This window comes from Heterodontus francisci, chromosome 18 (assembly GCF_036365525.1).
Source record: "Heterodontus francisci isolate sHetFra1 chromosome 18, sHetFra1.hap1, whole genome shotgun sequence".
Lineage (NCBI taxonomy): Eukaryota > Metazoa > Chordata > Chondrichthyes > Heterodontiformes > Heterodontidae > Heterodontus > Heterodontus francisci.
This window is the reverse complement of record NC_090388.1, coordinates 23,256,488-23,277,259: the sequence shown is the minus strand read 5'-3', so window position 1 is coordinate 23,277,259 and position 20,772 is coordinate 23,256,488. Positions and strand designations below refer to the sequence as shown.

Below are 20,772 nucleotides of genomic sequence, written 5' to 3'. Positions count from 1 at the left end.
TTGTCAATAATTTAACTGTCTATATTTCACACAAACAAGGTGCCAACACATGGTCTCTTCAACCGTGATGTCAGTTCATCAAGAATGGCTGTCACTCACACAGCTGATGGATTAATGATGTGTCAAAGTTTACACTGGAGACATTAGTCCTGTTGTTCTCACTGAGATTCTGCAGCACAATTTTTCTTGTCAGCGACATGTTACCATTCCTATCCTTTGCCAGTGAAATGATGGAACATTCTCATGCCCTGTCAGTAACCTGTTGAATGCATTCATTTATGCTTGGTTATGGTTCAATGGATGTTAGCAGTCCTCTGATACCATGCTCTGGCCAAGTGACTATTCTTCATGTATCTTTTTTTTATTCATTCATGGGATGTGGGCGTCACTGGCTATGCCAGCATTTATTGTCCATCCCTAATTGCCCTTGAGAAGGTGGTGGTGAGCTGCCTTCTTGAACCGCTGCATTCCATGTGAGGTAGGTACACCCACAGTGCTGTTAGGAAGGGGGTTCCAGGATTTTGACCCAGCGACAGTGAAGGAACAGCGATATAGTTCCAAGTCAGGATGGTGTGTGACTTGGAGAGGAACTTGCAGGTGGTGATGTTCCCATGCATCTGCTGCTCTTGTCCTTCTAGTTAGTAGAGGTCGTGGGTTTGGAAGGTACTGTCTAAGGAGCCTTGGTGCATTGCTGCAGTGCATCTTGTAGATGGTACACACTGCTGCCACTGTGCGTCGGTGGTGGAGGGAGTGAATGTTTGTGGATGGGGTGCCAATCAAGCGGGCTGCTTTGTCCTGGATGGTGTCGAGCTTCTTGAGTGTTGTTGGAGCTGCACCCATCCAGGCAAGTGGAGAGTATTCCATCACACTCCTGACTTGTGCCTTGTAGATGGTGGACAGGCTTTGGGGAGTCAGGAGGTGAGTTACTCACCGCAGGATTCCTAGCCTCTGACCTGTTCTTGTAGCCATGGTATTTATATGGCTACCCCAGTTCAGTTTCTGGTCAATGGTAGCCCCTATGATATTGATAGTGGGAGATTCAGCGATGGTACTGCCATTGAATGTCAAGGGGAGATTGTTTGATTTTCTCTTGTTTGAGATGGTCATTGCTTGGCACTTGTGTGGCGCAAATGTTACTTGCCTCTTAGCAGCCCAAGCCTGGATATTGTCCAGGTCTTGCTGCATTTATACATGGACTGCTTCAGTATTTGAGGAGTCGCGAATGGTGCTGAATATTGTGCAATCATCAGTGAACATCCCCACTTCTGACCTTATGATAGAAGGAGGGTCATTGATGAAGCAGCTGAAGATGGTTGGGCCTAGGACACTACCCTGAGGAACTCTTGCAGTGATGTCCTGGAGCTTAGATGACTGACCTCCGACAACCACAGCCATCTTCCTTTGCGCTAGGTATGACTCCAACCAGCAGAGAGTTTTCCCCCTAATTCTCATTGACTCCAGTTTTGCTAGGGCTCCTTGATACCTTACTCGGTCAAATGCTGCCTTGATGTCAAGGGCAGTCACTCTCACCTCACCTCTTGAGTTCAGCTCTTTTGTCCATGTTTGAACCAAGGCTGTAATGAGGTCAGGAGCTGAGTGGCCCTGGCGGAACCCAAACTGAGCATCACTGAGCAGGTTATTGCCAAGCAAGTGCTGCTTGATGGCACTGTTGATGACACCTTCCATCACTTTATTGATGACTGAGAGTAGACTGATGGGGGGGTAATTGGCTGGGTTGGACTTGTCCTGCTTTTTGTGTACAGGACATACCTAGGCAATTTTCCACATTGCCGGGTAGATGCCAGTGTTGTAGCTATACTGGAACAGCTTGGCTAGGGGCGCAGCAAGTTCTGGAGCACAGGTCTTCAGTACTATTGCCGGAATATTGTCAGGACCCATAGCCATTGCAGTATCCAGTGCCTTCAGTCCTTTCTTGATATCACGCGGTGTGAATTGAATTGGCTGAAGTCTGGCATCTGTAATGCTGGGGACTTCAGGAGGGGGCTGAGATAGATCATCAACTCGGCACTTCTGGCTGAAGATTGTTGCAAATGCTTCTGCCTTATCTTTCGCACTGATGTGCTTGGCTCCCCCATCATTGAGGATGGGGATATTTGTGCAGCCAACACCTCCAGTTAGTTGTTTACTTGTCCACCACCATTCACGACTGGATGTGGCAGGACTGCAGAGCTTAGATCTGATCCGTTGGTTATGGGATCGCTTAGCTCTGTCTATTGCATGCTGCTTATGCAGTTTGGCATGCAAGTAGTCCTGGGTTGTAGCTTCACCAGGTTGACACCTCATTTTGAGGTATGCCTGGTACTGCTCCTGCACTCTTCATTGAACCAGGGTTGGTCTCCTGGCTTGGTGGTAATGGTAGAGTGGGGGATATGCCGGGCCATGAGGTTACAGATTGTGGTTGAGTACAATTCTGCTGCTGCTGATGGCCCACAGCGCCTCATGGATGCCTAGTTTTGCATTGCTAGATCTGTTCGAAATCTATCCCATTTAGCACGGTGATCGTGCCACACAACACGATGGACGGTATCCTCAATGTGAAGGCGTATTTGTGCATATGCCACATCCTCAATGTGCATATGCCACAGTAAGTGCTGGCAGGTTATTTAATCACTGTGAGGTATCACAACCAAGCCTGATACTGACTGCATGCCCCAGTGCATACATACACATATGTGCTCATACACTGGGCTGAATTTTTATAGCTCGCCGCCGTACTCGGCAGCTCATTAACATGGAGGGGCAGAACGCCCGCCCCCGATGTCATAGAGGGGGTGGGCGCTCCGTCCCCAGCAACGGAATCTGGTGCCACCGCGCATGCGCCTGCGCCATTTTTAAAGGGCTTCAAGCCGTTACTGGTAATTTTAACTTTTAAAGACAAATGTATGTTACAGTGAGATAAAAAAATTAATAAAAGATCGGAGCCCCTCTCCTACATCCACAATGACCACGCAATTTATTTCTGGCCCTCTCCACCAAAAAAAACCTATCCTTTCCAACTTGAACTTTCTCCTCTGAGCTTCATTACCTCTCCCCTTCAACTCTTTCCCACCCGTCCCACCATCCCCTCAGCCAATAGTCAAAGTTTTCCGCGCTCATCCCCCCAATCCTGAAAATTTCACTCTCCCCTCCCCCCACCTCACCACCAGTGTTCCGCCTCAGATCTCCGAACGGAGATCCGAAGGTGCAGGACTTCTGGCAACCAGCCGGAATATCGGCATGGGACAGCCATCGTGACGAGGTAGGTAATTATTCATTTATTAGGAGTGATTTTAATATGTAAATTAAGTTTTTTTAACAAGCGGCGGGGAGGGGCTGCCCCGAGGCCTCGCCACCGCCGATAAAATGGGGCGGAGCCTTCCCAGCGACGAGGCCCATTGCGGGACTCTCACCGAGATATTTTCCGGGGCCCCCCGCCACGACACCCCATGTCGGGAGGTTGGTAAAATTCAGCCTACTGTCTTTCTCCAACTCATTGTGTGTTTCACAAGCACACGCACATGCATACACACAAACCAATCTACTTTGCAGAATCACTCGATCGGACATGGGAGACTCATCTGATTATTTTACCCTCCTCTCTTTAGTCCAGGGGCACTGAGCTAATGATACTGTCCTTAATGCTGCCCTAGCTGATTTCAGGCAATATGTTGAAATACATGATTCCTGTTCAAAGCAAACACAAGTAATCCGGATGCAAAGTGACTCTCAGCCTGATTTTGTTTTAATGGAGTGAAATTTCCTGTTTGTTTTATTTGTTCTTGGGATGTGAGCATCACTGCGAGGCCAGCAATTATTGCCCATCCCTAATTGCCCTTGAGGAGGTGGTGGTGAGCCACCTTCTTGAGCAGCTGCAGTCCATGTGGGGTAGATACACTTACAGTGCTGTTAGGAAGGGAGTTCCAAGATTTTGACTCAGCGACAGTGAAGGAATGACAATATAGTTCCATTGTGTGTGACATGGAGGGGAGCTGTCAGATGGTAGTGCTCCCATGTGTCTGCTGCCCTTGTCCTTCTAGATGTTAGAGGCCGCATGTTTGGAAAGTGCAGTCGAATGAGTCTTTGTGAGTTGCTGCAGTGCATCTTGTATATGGTACACACTGCTGCCACTGTGCGTCGGTGATGGAGGAAGTGAATGTTGAAGGTGGAGTGCTGATGAAGTGGGCTGCTTTTTTCCTGGATGGTGTCGAGCTTCTTGAGTGTTGTTGGAGCTGCACTCATCCAGGCAAGTGGAGAGAATTCCATCACACTCCTGACTTGTGCCTTGTGGATGGTGGACAGGCTTTGGGGAGTCAGGAGGTGAGTAACTCACCACAGAATTTGCAGTCTCTGACCTGCTCTTGCAGCTGTAATATTTATAAGGCTACTCCAATTCAGTTTCTGGTCAACGATAAACCCCAGGATGTTGATAGTGGGAGATTCAGCACTGGTAATGCCGTTGAATGTCAAGGGGAGATGGTTAGATTCTCGCCTGTGGAAATGGTCATTGCATCATTTGTGCCCAGAGACATGTGTGTCATATGGGCCATAGAGTGGGCCATAATAACCATGTAAAAGATTGAGGAATCTTAGATGCAACATAATTATACTACATCCAAATTGCCTCGATCTTTTATGCCCATCTATTAAATCCTACACCCAAATGCACGTTGGCTCTTTATTAATGTTCTGCGCTGACTAAACTGCTGTACATGTTACTATTCTACAATTACATTGTTTCAAAGCCCGTGCAAAATTAAGTCCAGGATTTTAGGCACAGTCGGAAACAAAATCATGTTTTTGATGTTAATTGTGATTTTGTTTTGAGCAATTTAAAAACAAAATCCTCAATGAGACCTACACTATATTTTCTGTTTCTTTGAATGCATTTTTTAGACATCAGTATAAATCGCATTAAAAATTGAACATTCTATTACTGATGTGCATGAATAATAGATGGCTTGAAATTTTAATTTTCATGCTTGGAAAAGAAATATATGGTGCGCAGTCAGCACATTCCCCAGGCCCCAAACTGATTTCTGCTTCTTCAAACCATAGAATCATTAGAGTTATACAGCACAGAAACAGGCTCTTCAACCCATCGTGTCCGTGCTGCCGATCAAGCACCTATCTATTCTAATCCCATTTTCCAGCACTTGGTTTGTAGCCTTGTATGCTATGACGTTTCAAGTGCTCATCTAAATACTTCTTACATATTGTGAGGGTTCCTGCCTCTACCGCCCCTTCAGGCAGTGCGTTTCAGATTCCAACCACCTTCTGGTTGAAAATCCTTTTCCTCAAATCCCCTCTAAATCTCCTGCCCCTTAGCTTAAATCTATTCCTCCTGGTTATTGACCCCTCCGCTAAAGGAAAAAGTTTCTTCCTATCTATCCTATCAATGCCCCTCATAATTTTGTATACCTCAATCAGATCCCTCCTCAGCCTTCTCTGCTCTAAGGAAAACAACCCTAGCCTATCCAGTCTCTCTTCATACTAATGAGATCGACAGCAATTTTGGGTGTAATTAGACATTGGTAAAAAGGATGCATGAATGGGAGTCATTTCAGGTATAACTTCCCAATTGTACCCCACATATGGTTCACTCTGTAAACTAATTGAAGTATGCAAATTGGCAGCGGCATTAAAACATTGCCACAAATTAATGAGCCACTTTATGCATTTATCTCAAAGATGCATTTTACACAGCACATAGTAATGCAATGCGTGAAATTGTAACCAATCATCTGAATATCCAATTTTCCAAACCTACCAAACTGGCATTATAAACACTGTCATTTCTAATAAATGCAGTAATGTCTGAACCAGGTTTGGATTTTTTCCTTTCCTGAAAAAGTATCTTTGCTTTCAGGGAAGTTTTTAGATGAACTTGGTCCCCGAAACATCCTCTTCCTTCTCTTCTTCCTCTTCTTCCTCTTCTTCCTCATTCTCCTTCCCACAAAATTAGCAATTTTGGTGTTGGCACTTAAGAGAAAACAATATCAACTTGTATTTATATAGTGCCTTTTATGTAGTAAAATGTCCCAAGGCCGAAACCTGCAGGCATCGGGATATTTGTGTAATAAAAAGCACCTCTACAGATTGCAGGAATTAAGAGTGCCCCATGCCTGATACCTTCAACATAAAGTTGTTTAGCAATAACCTGCTCAGTGACACTCAGTTTGGGTTCCGCCAGGGCCACTCAGCTCCAGACCTCATTACAGCCTTGGTTTAAACATGGACAAAAGAGCTGAACTCGAGCTGAGGTGAGAGTGACTGCCCTTGACATCAAGACAGCATTTGACTGAGTATGGCATCATAGCAAAACTGAAGTCAATGGGAATCAGGGGGAAAACTCTCCACTGATTAGAGTCATATCTAGCAAAGGAAGATGGTTGTGGTTGTTGGAGGTCAATCATCTGAGCTCCAGGACATCACTGCAGCAGTTCCTCAGTGTAGTGTCCTAGGCCCAACCATCTTCAGCTGCTTCATCAATGACCTTCAATCATAAGTTCAGAAGTGGACATGTTTGCTGATGATGCATAATATTCAGCACCATTCGCAACTCTTCAGATATTGAAGCAGTCTGTGCAGAAATGCAGCAAGACCTGGACAATATCCAGGCTTGGGCTGATAAGTGGCAAGTAACATTTGCGCTACACATGTGCCAGGCAATTACCATCTCCAACAAGAGAAAATCTAACCATCTTCCTTTGACATTCATTGGCATTACGATCACTGAATCCCCCACTATCAACATCCTAGGGGTTACCATTGACCAGAAACTGAACTGGAGTAGCCATATAAATACCATGGCTACAAGAGCAGGTCAGTGGCTAGGAATCCTGCAGCGAGTAACTCACCTCCTGACTCCCCAAAGCCTGTCCATCTACAAGGCACAAGTCAGGAGTGTGATGGAATATTCTCCACTTGCCTGGATGGATGCAGCTCCAACAACACTCAAGAAGCTTGACACCATCCAGGACAAAGCAGCCCGCTTGATTGACACCCCATGCACAAACATTCACTCCACCACTGACACACAGTGGCAGCAGTGTGTACCATCTACAAGATGCACTGCAGCATGGCACCAAGGCTCCTTAGACAGCACATTCCAAACCCGCGATCTCTACCAATTAGAAGGCAGCAGATACATGGGAACACCATCACATGCAAGTTCCCCTCCAAGCCACACATCATCCTGACTGTCACTGGGTTAAAATCCTGGAACTCCCTTCCTAACAGCACAGTGGGTGTCCCTACCTCACATGGACTGCCGCGGTTCAAGAAGGCAGCTCACCACCACCTTCTCAAGGGCAATTAGGGATGGGCAATAAATGCTGGCCTAGCCAATGACACCCACATCCCATGAATGGATTAAAAAAAATCTAAGAAATGTTTCCTCTGCTGTGTTATTGGACAGCTGTGTAGTCAGGATAAACGTTCTGCCAATCTACGTCAGCAGTATTGTTGCATAAAATGATTAGTCCCTTGAGAAGTGGATGTGGTTAAATCATGCTCTTAGTAAGCACAGTTACTAAGCTTAATAGAATAATTGGACTGATGATTGGAAAATACCTAGAATTATAGTTACATGATGTGCCATAGTGTGGAAATAAGTGAAGAGGTCTCAGCCAGATATTGAATTATGGAAAAGATACTGCATACCTTGGAATATAAAGATGCTTTTTAGCAAAACTAATAGAATGTTTCTTAGAAATTCTGCCAACTTCATATTGAAGGTGTCAGGCAATGTGACAAAGGTGAAATGGTTCTTTCCTTTATCTATAATGGTGGTAAAATCATAAGTATGAAGGCTTTTTAAGCAGTTGAACCCAGATTCAATTCTGTGTCATTGCATTAGAAACATTTACTCACTGTTTTAGATGGAAGTTGCATTTTAGTGGATCTGGAGTTGGGTCTGATCACTGTTAAGGAGGTTTTAACTTCCAAAACTCTTTCTCTTTCTTATTCCACCACATTAAATATTGCAAATTAGTATAAATAAAACATTCAGGATTATTGGATTCTGGTTAACTTTGATTTTCTTGGTGGCTTATTTATTAAACTTTGGTTAGAACACACTTGGAGTACTGTGTACAGTTCTGGTTGCCATATTATGCTAAGGATATAGAGGCCCTAGAGAGGATATAAAAGGATTTACAAGGATGATACCAGCACTGCAAGGTTCTACCTATCAGGAAAAGATGAACAGGCTGGGCCTCTGTTCTTTTGAAAAACAAACGGTGAAAAGTGGTAATAACTGTCTTTAAAATTGTGAAAGGTTTTGATAGAGTAGACACAGAGAGAGTGTTTCCACTCGGGGAACAACAACAAGAACAGCTTGTATTTAAATAGCAGCTTTAACGTAATAACACATCCCAAGTTGCTTCACAGGAGCATTGAAAAAAAAGATGACACTGAACCACATAAGGAGATATTAGATCAGATGACCAAAAACTTGGTCACAGAGTTGGTTTTAAGGGGCGTCTTCAAGGAGGAAAGTGAGGTAGAGAGGCTGAGAGTTATAGGAAGGGTATTCCAGAGCTTGGGGCCTAGGCAACTGAATGCAAAACTACCAATGATGGAGCAATTAAAATTGGGGATGCACAAGAGGGCAGAATTAGAGGAGAGCAGATATCTCGGAGGGTTGTGGAGCTGGAGAAGATTACCAAGATAGGGAGGGGTGAGGCCATAGATGGATTTGAATACAACGATGAGAATTTTAAAATCAAAACGTTGCTTGACCGGGAGCCAATGTAGGTCAGCGAGCACAGGGGTGATAGGGGAGTGGGACTTGGTGCAAGTTAAGACACAAGCGGCAGAGTTTTGGATGACCTCAAGTTTGCAGAGGGTAGAATATGGGAGACCAGCCAGGAGTGCATTGGAATAGCAACGGAAGTGGAATTAGGGAAGCCAGATAAGCACATGAGGGAGAAGGGAATAGAGAGTTATGCTAATAGAGTTAGATAAGGAAGGAAGGGAGGAGGCTCGAGTGGAACATAAATATGGGCTTGGACTGATTGGTCAGTTTCTGTTCTGTATATTCTATGTAATCCTAAGTAAGCATGAACTGTATAGTAGATTCTGTACAGGATTTTTGTGATTCTGTGACTTCCTGAAACTGTTTACTTTTTCATTTATGACTTAAATTTTGATTCACCTCCTGGGTTTTGCTCTGTTCTTTTTCCTTTTTTTTTTAGAGAGATACAGCACTGAAACAAGCCTTTTGGCCCACTGAGTCTGTGCTGACCATCAGCCACCCATTTATACTAATCCTACATTAATCCCATATTCCCTGCCACATCCCCTCCTACATTAATCCCATATTCCCTACCACCTACCTACACTAGGGGCAATTTACAATGGCCAATTTACCTATCAACCTGCAAGTCTTTGGTGGTGGGAGAAAACCAGAGCCCCTGGCGAAAACCCACACGGTCACAGGGAGAACTTGCAAACTCTGCACAGGAAGTACCCAGAACTGAACCCAGGTCACTGGAGCTGTGAGGCTGCCGTGCTAACCACTGCACCACTGTTTCTTGATTGTTAGCTGAAGAAAGGTCCCCATCCACAACATAAACTTATCTTTGACTTCATAGACGCTGACTGGCCTACTGAGTGTTCCTAGCATTTTCTGTTTTGTTTTAAATTTCCATTATTTTGCTTCTTACATTTTTCTGTTTATGTGCCATTTTCAGTTGAATTCTGTTCTTTCAATTGTTCAATTTTTATTGCTGAAATCGTTGAAGGAAATCTCACAGATGTCATTGCATTCACATGACTAAGTAACTGTAAACTTAAAACTGAATCAGCTGAGTTAAAAATAAGGTTTATCATGTATAGAAAATTAAATTGCACATTTGTGGAACAGACCATATCATGCAGCACCACAGGTATTCATTTATTAAAGTTAAAGCTTTAAACCCTCATCTATAGCCAAAACAAGACCTTGTTCCACTGTACCTCTGCATCCCTACGTCTCGAATGCTCTATTCTTCTGACTTCAAACTCCTGTTCATTCCCCTCTCTTCGTCCCACCATTAGTAGAAAAGTCTTCAGGCACCTCGGTCCTATTCTCTAGAACTCCCTCCTTAAAATTCTGCAACTCTTTCTGCCTTTTAAAACCACATCAAAACCATCTCTTCAACAAATCTCTCAGTTTTTGAACCTACATTCATTCTTGTGGCACACATCTGTGAAATTCTTCAGACATTTTGTTATGTTGAAAGTTGATTTGCTATTGCATTTAGAATACAAAGGGATTACAAAGGGATTGCATTTAGAATATTCACTATACATTTTACCTTCACATGTAGTTTGGAGCAATGTATACATTGTAACTACCCAGAAGCAGGTGCCAAGAGAATGTCTTCTCTTTAGCTCAGCTGATTTTGTTGTAAGCTTCTCGAATAGTTTAACTACCTGAAAGAAACAATAATACAAAATATTAATACAAAAGCAAAATAATGCAGATTCTGGAAATTTGAAACAAAAACAGAAAATGCTAGAAACACTCAGCAGGTCAGGCAGCATCTGTGGAAAGGAGAGCAGAGTTTACGGCTGGAATTTTATGGCCCCTAAACGAGCGGACTGGTGGCATCCACCCTGTCAAGACCCCTCAGAATCATATATGTTTCAATCAAGTCACCACTTACTCTTATAAACTCCAGCGGATATAAGCCTAGCCTGTCCAACTTTTCCTCATAAGACAACCCACCCATTCCAGGTATTACTCTAGTAAACCTTCTCTGAACTGCTTCCAATGCATTTACATTCTTTCTTAAATAAGGAGACCAATGCTGTACACAGTACTCCAGATGTGGTCTCACCAATGTATAGCTGAAGCATAATCTCATTACTTTATTATTGAATTCCCCTTGCAATCAATGATAACATTCTAGTGGCTTTCCTAATTATTTGCTGTACCTGCATGCTAACCTTTTGTGATTCATGCACTAGGACACCCAGATTCCTCTGCATCTCAGAACTCCGCAATCTCTCACCATTTAGGCAATATAATATAATATAAACAACCACAATCTGTAACCTCCTGGCCCGACATATCTCCCCTCTACCATTACCATCAAGCCAGGGGATAATCCGTGGTTCAATAAAGAGTGCAGGAGGGCATGCCAGGAGCAGTACCAGGCATATCTCAAAATGAGGTGTCAACCTGGTGAAGCTACAACATAGGACTACTTGCGTGCCAAACAGTTTAAGCAGCATGCGATAGACAGAGCTAAGTGATCGCACAACCAACAGATCAGATCTAAGCTCTGCAGTCCTGCCACATCCAATCGTGAAAGGTGGTGGACAATTAAACAACTAACTGGAGGAGGTGGCTCCACAAATATCCCCATCCTCAATGATGGGGAGCCCAGTGCAAAAGATAAGGCTGAAGCATTTGCAACAATCTTCAGCCAGATGTGCCAAGTGGATGATCCATCTCAGCCTCCTCCTGAAATCCCCAGTATCACAGATGCCAGTCTTCAGCCAATTCGATTCACTCCGTGAGATATCAAGAAACTGCTGAAGGCACTGGATAGTGCAAGAGCTATGGGCCCTGACAACATTCCGGCAATAGTATTGAAGACCTGTGCTTCAGAATTTGCCACACCTCTAGCCAAGCTGTTCCAGTACAGCTACAACACTGGCATCTACCTGGCAATGTGGAAAATTGCCCAGGTATGTCCTGTACACAAAAAGCAGGACAAGTCCATCCTGGCTAATTACAGCCCCATCAGTCTACTCTCAATCATCAGTAAAGTGATGGAAGGTGTCATCAACAGTGCCATCAAGCGGCACTTGCTTAGCAATAACCTGCTCACTGATGCTCAGTTTGGGTTCTGTCAAAGCCACTCAGCTCCAGACCTCATTACAGTCTTGGTTGAAACATAGACAAAAGAGTTGAACTCAAGAGCTGAGGTGAGAGTGACTGCCCTTGACATCAAAGCAGCATTTGACTGAGTATGGCATCAAGGAGCCCTACCAAACTGGAGTCAGTGGGAATCAGAGGGGAAACTCTCTGCTGGTTGGAGTCATGCCTAACACAAAGGACGATGGTTGTGGTTGTTGGAGGTCAATCATCTCAGCTCCAGAACATCACTGAAAGAGTTCCTCAGGGTAGTGTCCTAGGCACAACCATCTTCAGCTGCTTCATCAATGACCTTCCTTCAATCATAAGGTCAGAAGAGGGGATGTTCGCTGATGATTGCACAATGTTCAGCACCATTCATGACTCCTCAGATACTGAAGCAGTCTGTGTAGAAATGCAGCAAGACCTGGACAATATCCAGGCTTGGGCTAATAACTGGCAAGTAACATTCGTGCCACACAATGCCGGGCAATGACCATCTCCAACAAGAGAGAAACTAACCATCTCCCCTTGTCATTCATTTGCATTATGATCACAGAATCCACCACTATCAACATTTTGGGGGTTACCATTGACCAGAAATTGAACTGAAGTAGCCATATAAGTACCGTGGAGCAGGTCAGAGGCTATGAATCCTGCGGCGGGTAACTCACCTCATGACTCCCCAAAGCCTGTCCACCATCTACAAGGCACAAGTCAGGAGTGTGATGGAATACTCTCCACTTGCCTGGATGGGTGCAGCTCCAACAACACTCAAGAAGCTCGACATCATCCAGGACAAAGCAGCCCACTTGATTGGCACACCATCCACAAACATTCACTCCCTCCACCACCGATGAACAGTGGCAGCAGTGTGTACCATCTACAAGATGCACTGCAGCAACACACTAAGGCTCCTTAGAGAGCACCTTCCAAACCCTCGACCTGTACCACCTAGAAGGACAAGGGCAGCAGATACATGGGAACACCATCACATGCAAGTTCCCATCCAAGCCACACACCATCCTAACTTGGAATTATATTGCTGTTCCTTCACCGTCATTGGGTCAAAATCCTGGAATTCCCTTCCTAACAGCACTGTGGGTGTATCTACCTCACTGGACTGCAGCGGTTCAAGAAGGCAGCTCACCACCACCTTCTCAAGGGCGATAAGGGATGGGCAATAAATGCTGGCCTAGCCAGCGATGCCCACATCCCAGGAACAAGTTAAAAAAAAATGCTTTTTGATTCTTCCTGCCAAAATTTCACACTTTCCCACATTATTCTCCATTTGCCAGATGTTTGCCCACTCACTTAACTCCTTATGTCCTCTTCACAACTTACTTTCCTACCTATCTTTCACAAAACCATGTTGACTCTGCCTGACTACCTTGAATATTTCTAAATGCCCTGCTATAACGTCTTTAATCATAGCTTCTAACATTTTCACTAAGACAAATATTAAGCTAACTGGCCTGTAGTTTACTGCTTTCTGTCTCCCTCCCTTTTTGAATAAAGGATTACATTGGCTATTTTCCAATCTAATGGAACCTTCCCCGAATCTAGGGAATTTTTGAAAATCAGTACCAATGCATCAACTATCTCACGAGCCACTTCTTTTAAGATCCTAGGATGACATCTATCAGGACCCAGGGACCTGTCAGCCTGCAGCTCCAATAATTTGCTCAGTACCACTTCCCCAATGATTGTAATTTTCTTGAATTCCTCCTCCCTTCCATTTCCTGGTATTTTACCCTCAGCGGCAGGTTGGCAAAAGCCTCAAGAACCCGCCTGGTAAAACCAGACGGCCTTCTTGCAGGTTGGGGGGGCTCTCTTGATTGGCCACCCTGTGTCCCATGGAGAGCTGCCCCCAAAGCCCCAACCATCCCCAACACACAACACTCCCCGGCTCCCCCAACCGACCCCCTGTGCCTCGCTGGAGCCTAGCCGATTGTCCGTGTCGAGGCCCTAAAAACTCACCTGTGTTCCGGAGCCGCCCTTCACCTCACTTGCGATGGCTGGGTGTAGTCTCAGCAGTGGCCACCGCTCCCAGGACTCAGAGCTGCCGGTCCGCTGAGTGGCCGGCAGCTCCATTAGGTGAGACGTGCCTCAAGAAGGTAGAAGCCCCATCCAAGACCAATTAAGGGCCTGGGGAGAGAAAAATTCCAGCCCGGCTTCCCAGGCCCATTGGAGGTGGGCTTGTCACTGATTTTTCGGCTGGTGGGTGGGGCCTCCCGCCCAATGAAAATTCCAGCCAATGTTTCAGGTCGATGGCCTTTAATTGGAACCGGCAAAGGTTAGAAATGTAATAGGTTATGAGCAAGTGAAAGGGGGAAGAGGGGAGGGGAGAAGAACAAAAGGGAAGGTCAGTGATAGGGTGGAAGCAAGGAGACATTAAATGACGAAAGGTTTCATGGCACAAAGCCAAAGAAACAAAAGATGTGTCTGGATGAGGTGTAGATGGCAGTATAGCAGTAAAGGGATTAAGAAAGAAACAAAGGGGTGGGGAACAAGTCAGCAAAAAAAACACAAAAAAAGGAAAAAAAATGGGGGCAGAGGTTATGACCTAAAATTATTGAACTCAATGTTGAGTCCAGAAGGCTGTAAAGTGCCCAGTCAAAAGGTGAGGTGCTGTTCCTCAAGCTGGCATTGAGCTTCATTGGAACGCTGTAGCAGACCAAGGACAGAAAGGCCAGAGTGGGAGCAAGGTGGAGAATTAAAATGACAAGTGACAAGAAGCTTGGGATTGCGCTTGTGGACTGAACGGAGGTGTTCTGCAAAGTGGTCACCCTGTCTGCTTTTACTTTCCCCAGTGTAGAGGAGACCACATTGCGAGCAGCAAATGCAGCATACTAAATTAAAAGAAGTACAATTAATTCGCTGTTTGACTTGGAAGGCGTGTTTGGGACCCTGGACGGCGGGAAGGGCAGGTGTTGCATCTCCTGCACTTGCATGGAAAGGTGCTGAAGGAAAAGGGGGAGGTGGTTGGGATGACTGAGGAGTGAACCAGGCTGTTATGATGGGAATGGTGCCTTCGGAGTATCACGTTTCCTAGATGACAACAGTGACATCTCGAAAAGTACTTTATTGGCTGTAAAGTGCTTTGAGACATCCAGTGGTCATGAAACGTGCTATGTAAGACCATAAGAAATAGCAGCAGGAGTAAGCCATTCGGCCCCTCGAGTCTGCTCCACCATTCACTAAGGTCATGGCTGATCTGATTGTGATCTTAACTCCACTTTCCTGCATGCCCTCCCTAACCCCTGACTCCCTTGTAGTTCAAAAATCAGCCTTGAATTTATTCAATGACTCAGCCTCCATTGCTCTTTGGGGAAGAGAATTCCAAAGATTAATGATCCTCTGAGAGAAGAAATTCCTCCTCATTTCCGTCTTAAAAGGGAGACCCCTTATTTTGAAGCTTCTTCTTCTTCTTTGGCCTCCTTGTCTCTGGAGACAATGGGTAAGCGCCTGGAGGTGGTCAGTGGTTTGTGCGGCAGCGCCTGGAGTGGCTATAAAGGCCAATACTAGAGTGACAGACTCTTCCACAGGTGCTGCAGATAAAATTGGTTGTCGGGGCTGTTACACAGTTGGCTCTCCTCTTGTGCTTCTGTCTTTTTTCCTGCCAACTGCTAAGTCTCTTCGACTCGCCACACTTTAGCCCCACCTTTATGGCTGCCCGCCAGCTCTGGCGATCGCTGGCAACTGACTCCCACGACTTGTGATCAATGTTACAGGACTTCATGTCGCATTTGCAGACGTCTTTAAAGTGGAGACATGGACGGCCGGTAGGTCTGATACCAGTGGCGAGCTCGCTGTACAATGTGTCCTTGGGGATCCTGCCATCTTCCATGCGGCTCACATGGCCAAGCCATCTCAAGCGCCGCTGACTCAGTAGTGTGCATAAGCTGGGGATGTTGGCCGCCTTGAGGACTTCTGTGTTGGAGATGCAGTCCTGCCACCTGATGCCAAAGATTCTCTGGAGGCAGCGAAGATGGAATGAATTGAGACGTCGCTCTTGACTGACATACGTTGTCCAGGCCTCGCTGCCGTAGAGAAAGGTACTGAGGACACAGGCTTGATACACTCGGACTTTTGTGTTCCGTGTCAGTGCACCATTTCTCACACTCTCTTGACCAGTCTGGACATAGCAGTGGAAGCCTTTCCCGTGAGCTTGTTGATTTCTGCATCGAGAGACAGGTTACTGGTGATAGTTGAGCCTAGGTAGGTGAACTCTTGAACCACTTCCAGAGCGTCGTCGCCAATATTGATGGATGGAGCATTTCTGACGTCCTGTCCCATGATGTTCGTTTTCTTGAAGTTGATGGTTAAGCCAAATTCGTTGCAGGCAGCCGCAATCCTGTTGATGAGACTCTGCAGACACTCTTCAGTGTGAGATGTTAATGCAGCATCGTCAGCAAAGAGGAGTTCCCTGATGAGGACTTTCCGTACTTTGGTCTTCACTCTTAGGCGGGCAAGGTTGAACAACCTACCACCTGATCTTGTGTAGAGGAAAATTCCTTCTTCTGAAGACTTGAACGCGTGTGAGAGCAGCAGGGAAAAGAAAATCCCAAACAGTGTAGGGGCGAGAACACAGCCCTGTTTCACACCACTCAGGATAGGAAAGGGGTCTGATGAGGCACCGCTATGCTGAATTGTACCTTTCATATTGTCATGGAATGAGGTGATGATACTTAGTAGCTTTGGTGGACATCCGATCTTTTCTAGTAGTCTGAAGAGACCACGTCTGCTGACGAGGTCAAAGGCTTTGGTGAGATCAATGAAAGCAACGTAGAGGGGCATCTGTTGTTCGCGGCATTTCTCCTGTAGCTGACGAAGGGAGAACAGCATGTCAATGGTCGATCTCTCTGCTCGAAAGCCACACTGTGCCTCAGGGTAGACACGCTCGGCCAGCTTCTGGAGCCTGTTTAAAGTGACTCGAGTGAAGACTTTCCCCACTATGCTGAGCAGGGAGATGCCACGGTTGTTGTTGCAGTCACCGCGGTCACCTTTGTTTTTATAGAGGTGATGATATTGGCATCGCGCATGTCCTGTGGTACTGCTCCCTCGTCCCAGCACAGGCAAAGCAGTTGGTAGAGTCTGAGAGTATAGCAGGCTTAGCACTCTTGATTATTTCAGGGGTAATGCCGTCCTTCCCAGGGGCTTTTCCGCTGGCTAGAGAATCAATGGCATCACTGAGTTCCGATTTTGTTGGCTGTACGTCCAGCTCATCCATGACTGGCAGAGACTGGGCTGCATTGAGGGTGGTCTCAGTGACAACGTTCTCCCTGGAGTACAGTTCTAGGTAGTGCTCAACCCAGTGGTCCATTTGCTTGCGTTGGTCAGTGATTGTGTCTCCTGATTTAGATTTGTGGGGGGGCGATCTTCTTGATGGTTGGCCCAAAAGCTCTCTTAATGCCATCATACATTCCTCTGATGTTTCCGGTGTCTGAGGCCAGCTGAATATGACTACATAGGTGTTGCCAGTAGTCATTTGCGCAGCGCCTGGCAGTTCTATGTGCAGCGCTTCTGGCTGTTTTAAGTGCTATGGATGTTAACTCGCTGGGGGCTTTTTTGTAGTTCAGCAGTGCAATGCGCTTAGCGGCTATGACAGGTTCCAGCTCTTCAAAATGAGATTGAAACCAGTTTGCATTCCACTTCACACGTTTGCCATAGGTGGTCATGGCTGACTCATAGATGGCGTCTCTGATGTGGGCCCACTTGGTCTCTGCATCCCCTGTCGGAGTGTTTTGAAGGGCTTTTTCAAGTGAATTTAGAAATTTTTGTAACAGCTATGGATAAGAAATTCTGCTCGTGTTGATGCGCGGGTGGCCCTTCTGCTTGGAGTGATGCAGCTTCTTTGGTTTGAGTCTAACCTTGCTGCACACCAGGGAGTGGTCGGTGTCGCAGTCCGCACTGTGGAAGCTGCGTGTGATTTGAACACAGTTTAAGGAGGCTCGCCTTGTGACGATGAGGTCCAGCTGGTGCCAACGACATGATCTTGGGTGCCTCCAAGAAACCTGGTGACAGGGTTTAGTGTGAAAGAACCCCCCTAATTCTAGATTCCCGCATGAGGGGAGATATCTTCTCAGTATCTATAAATACAGGATTTTCTTTCCTTCGAAACCTCTCAGCCTCTCTACTTCTCTCTCCTCCTTTATGATGCTCCTTGAAATCTACCACTTTGACCAAGCTTTTGATCATCTGCCCTAATATTTCCTTCTGTGGATCGATGTCAAATTTTGTTTGGTATCACTCCTGTGAAGTGCCTTGGGACATTTTACTATGTTAAAGGCGCTATATAAATGCAAGTTGTTGTTTGCTATACTGCCTTTTTGTTAGTGCAAGTTTCTACTCTGAGTAATTTTGTAAACTGAAACCCAGAGTCAGCAGTAAATCAGGATTTGGGATATTGAAGAACACCATTGCAGCCTATTCTAACCCATTCCTGCTTGCCATCCCCTGATCCCAACTGGAAAGTGGATGGGTGGATGTCAGTTAAACGCAGAGTCAGGCTTGGCTGTGTTGCTCCAAAAAATTGGATGCTTGACAACACTCATTATTCAGCTTCACAGATGAATAATGTTCAATTGGGCAAGTAACTGGCGCCTGTGGGAACATACCCGTGTCTGAGTCAGCACCTTCCGGAGAGGAGGCGAAGAAACTAGCAGCAAAAATAAAAAAAACAACTATTAAAATGGGGAATTATATGAAATGAGGATTTTACTCCCCTTCATTCTGCCAATAAACACCAGCTGTATTTGGTTAGTACAACAAGTATTTTGACAGTTGATTTAAAGCTTAAAAATGAAATACTCCATGCGTTAGAATAAAAAGAACTGGCTTTTCCAGGAGATACAATGATACAATATACTTTCAGCAGGGTCAGAAAACTGGCAATAGCCGATTGTTACAAACACATGGTGAGGAGCTTGGGTGCTTCCCATTGTTCAACTCCCACCTGACTGCAGTAAGTGTGTTTTGTTATGAGGGTTTAACCCCTTTGTGTTTTATTTGTCCAATAAACAGACAGCGACAGGTTTTCTTGTGGGTTTGAAACATAAAATTAATTATTTATGGATCAATACAACTTATCCCGAAATTGTCACAACTGCATCCACTCACGCATTTGCTTGCCCACATACACACACACACACACATAAGAGACAGATAGAGGGGGAAAAGGGGTAAGCGATTATAAGTGGGGGGGGGGTAGGTTTTAGGGGGTCATGGTAAACCTGTTGAAATCTCTCAGAAGTCATGTTCTCATTGGTTGCAGGTCTGAGGTGTTTGTAGATTTCTCCCTTGGTTGAAAGTGCGGTTGAAGACAGTGGATCACTTCCAATTCACTGCTGTATAAAGTGTAGATGCAGAATTCTATAGCAGGGCACGTCCCTTCTGGTTTTCTGGATGTTCTCCCAGCCCTTTATCTGGAACAGCTGTTTTGGATGATGCTTTCTGGGTGACTCTCGATGGGTTCAGGATGAGAATAATCCGGTTATGATGTTTCCACTTCACACTTTCTTTGTTTCAAAAAAACCCATTCAATTTGGGAATGTTTCAGGATGGGTGTAGGATGGGTGCAATTGACTCCTCTTAGCTTTAAAGGTATTCAGTGTTCCTGTCAGACAGTTTGAATGTACAAAGGCTAAGTCCTTTTCCTTCAGTGGCCATTTTGGAGCATATTGTTCACTTTTTCAAAGAAGGGTGCATTTTTTAAACGACAAAGTCAATTTTTATAACACTTCAGTTTTAGTCCATAATTTTTAATCGTCGCACTTCTTGTATGCATGTCACAATCGGCTGCTTGCTATACACCCACCCCTCTCCCTCCGACCACTGATCTTTCTTTCCAGTTCTTTGACCCCTCTAAAACTGAAAATTGATTCTGTTGTATGTTGCTGTCGAGGGTTATACAAACAAAACTTCCCAACATACCTAATTTTTATACCCTGCTTCACTCGAAAGCTAATTGAGAATTCTACACAGATACCAGTAATTAGGAAACAAAGCCATTCAGCCTATGCACAAAAGAAAAAAAAATCTATATACTAATGTGTTGCCTTATCACTTTGTTAAGCACCTCAAAAGTATTTCATAAAATGAACGACTTATTGGATTATTATCACTGTTGCTTTGTAAGTAAACAATGGCCAGGATTTTATTCTGGCGACGGGGGTCTCGATGTCGGGAAAAAGCAACGCCGAGATCCCCGCATCACATCTTCTCCAGAAGGCCCATCGAATCTAGTGCCAATCAGGGACTTAAGTACTTAAGTGGACAGCGGCAGGCCTTCCACAGAATCAAGGACTGCGTCACTGGAAGTCCCGCCCTTGGAGAGCTTCTGGTCAATCAGAGGCCAGCAGCTGCAGTGCCATCATGGAGGCAGTGGCTACAGTTGGAGGAGCATCTACCCGAGGCCGAGGAGTGTCACTGGACGCAGGCTACAAGTAGGTCAGGGCAGGAGGGGTCTTGCGGGGTGGGGGTCGCTGGGGAGGGTGGTGTAGGGGGTTTCAAGCAAGGGCAGGGGAGTATCTCTGAGCGGGCCTCCCCTTCCCAATGCTAGGTCGCTTGTTCAGGCACTAAGTGCCTTTTAACAAAGGACCAACACCATACCCACCCCGGAGCCGGGAAACATGGATTTTTGTGCTGTGCTTCCCGTGCGCCAACAGGGCCACCCGCCATGCGGCTAATTGTGGCTGCGGCAGGAAGAGGCCCTTAAATTGGGTTAATTGCCCAGTTAAGGGCCTTAATTGGCAGCAGGGCAGGGCACCAATTCCACCCAATTTTATGCTCGCCCCAGCTCCAAACTGGCCACGGGGAAGAGCATAAAATTCCCATTCTGTGCCAGCAACAAGATGAAAAGCTGGTTAAATGTGAATTTTTTGGTCGTGCTGACCAATGTTCCCTCTAAGCTGCGTGAG

The 20,772-nt window shown here is 45.6% G+C and overlaps 1 protein-coding gene across 1 annotated transcript in view; it reads left to right on the top strand.

Annotated features, from left to right (window-relative positions):
- LOC137379502 (receptor-type tyrosine-protein phosphatase R-like) overlaps window positions 1-20,772 on the top strand; it is a 239,121-nt gene that overhangs the window by 200,487 nt on the left and 17,862 nt on the right. The gene's annotated exons all lie outside the window — the stretch shown is intronic.